Source organism: Callorhinus ursinus, unplaced genomic scaffold (assembly GCF_003265705.2).
Source record: "Callorhinus ursinus isolate GAN/ISIS: 27379988/994484 unplaced genomic scaffold, GSC_fseal_2.0 scaffold1, whole genome shotgun sequence".
In the NCBI taxonomy this organism is placed as follows: Eukaryota; Metazoa; Chordata; class Mammalia; order Carnivora; family Otariidae; genus Callorhinus; species Callorhinus ursinus.
Genome location: NW_027397063.1, coordinates 63,707,582 through 63,709,317, shown reverse-complemented (window position 1 = coordinate 63,709,317; position 1,736 = coordinate 63,707,582). Strand labels below are relative to the sequence as shown.

Here is a 1,736-nt window from a genome sequence, read left to right as displayed (position 1 = left end):
TGGCATTGGGATAGTGACAGCTTTTCAACACTTCTGATGTTTGCTAAGAAACTGGTAGTGTCGGGGAGGACACCCTCATGAAGTGGCAGCAGAGTACAAAGGAGACCGATGGGGGAGGTGGACCACCCCCCCCCCCCAAACTTCCTGGCAATCAAACAGCATCCTCTCACTTGCCCTGGCCCTGCAGGCCAGGTTTTCCCACTCAGGGACTGCAGAAGCCACACAGAAGAAGTTCCCTCTTCCAGGAGAGCATTGGGCTGGGGGCAGGATGCTATGATGTCCCCGTCTGGCTCATCAGCATGCAGGGTGGTCTTGGTAAGCCTTGTCTCTTTGGACATCTGGTTCCTGGTCTGTAAAGATAAGGATTTGGCTTTTGCATTCATCAACTCTTCCTCAGGTGCCTCTTCTGTGCCAGGCTTGTGTTCAGTGAAAGGGACATAGCGATGCTCAAGATGGTCCTTGCCTTTCTGATGCTTAAGGTCCAGTGAATAATACACTGAACAAGGAATAACAGGTACGCTAATATCGACGACAGAGGACTAGAGGAGGGCGACAGGAATATTTAACAGGAGATCTAATCCAGCTTGCTGGGGAGGAGGGGCGGGTTAGGGAAGGCTTCCTGGAGGTAGTGACACTTAAGCCAAAGAAGGAACCTAAAGGAGAAGGTGGAGAGAGGAAAGGTGCTAATGGCTAAGAATGGGAAGTTGTTTTCCCCCAGAACCTCTGTTTCTTGAGGGCAAGAATTCTGTCTTGATCTTCTTGGCATGCCCTGGTTGGAACCTGGTGGGCCTTGGATACGTATTTGCTGGCTGGATGGCCATCCGTCATTGCATAACCCTTGTGAAGCAGTTCTCGTGACCCAGACCTTACAGCCTGCTCTTGGTGGAGCCTCATCTGCTGGCCTCCAGATCAGTGCGATGTCCAGATGTCGGGGTCGGATGAGGTTCCAGAGGCAACAGGAGATTGAGAAGAGCTGCTGACCACATGAAAAAGGGTAATAATTTCTGTAGCTTTCCTCTCCCCGCCCCCCCCCGCCCCCAAGTGGCAACTACTGGGTTTTTGGCTCTTAGAATAGCTGTCTGGCTGCCTCATTTTCTGCTCAGATATAATTTCAGAGCATGGACTTTACACTTTTGTGCTTGCCCTTTCCATCTGTGCCTGAATTGCCAATTCAAAGGAGCCATCCTCCCTCCTGTCTGGAAGCCAGAGAGGGGCCTTCCCCATGGGCCCTGGGGAGCCCAGCGGCTCTGCTGGGGTCAGACAGGGCTGGAGGGCTCTCCACAGCCCCCCATCAGACCCTCCCAGAGCCACCAGGGGATCACACAGATGGCTTGCCTGGGAGGGCAGGTACATTTCCATATTAACTGATTATTTAGCAGCAATTAAAAAGGTTGATGAGTCCCAAACCCAGCACATTATACTGATCCCTAAACAAAAATAAGTGCTGCCATCTCTGCCACGGGGTCTTGGGGCCATTTCTACTTGGACCTGAATGCTCATTATTTTGGAGGAAGTGCCCTTGATCTTTTGATCTTATTCTGAATCAGTCCCTTATCCCTAAGGACCCTCACTACCACCATCCCCCATCTCCTGGGTCACGTGAACAGAGCATTCACTATTGAGACAGGATCCAGGGAGAGTCTGTCGTGACACCCAGATTTGAGACAGGCTACGATCACCCTCCTGCCATCCTGTTTCCGGTTCTGTGCCCCACTTGGTCAGTTACAGTCACCCGA

The 1,736-nt window shown here is 51.9% G+C and overlaps 1 long non-coding RNA gene across 1 annotated transcript; it reads left to right on the top strand.

Annotated features, from left to right (window-relative positions):
- Nucleotides 1-207: 207 nt before the first annotated feature.
- Nucleotides 208-1,003, top strand: LOC141373262 (uncharacterized). The gene is made up of 3 exons (XR_012379033.1): nt 208-315; nt 398-514; nt 719-1,003. It is a non-coding gene; the product is annotated as an uncharacterized lncRNA (long non-coding RNA).
- The last annotated feature ends 733 nt before the right edge of the window (nt 1,004-1,736 follow it).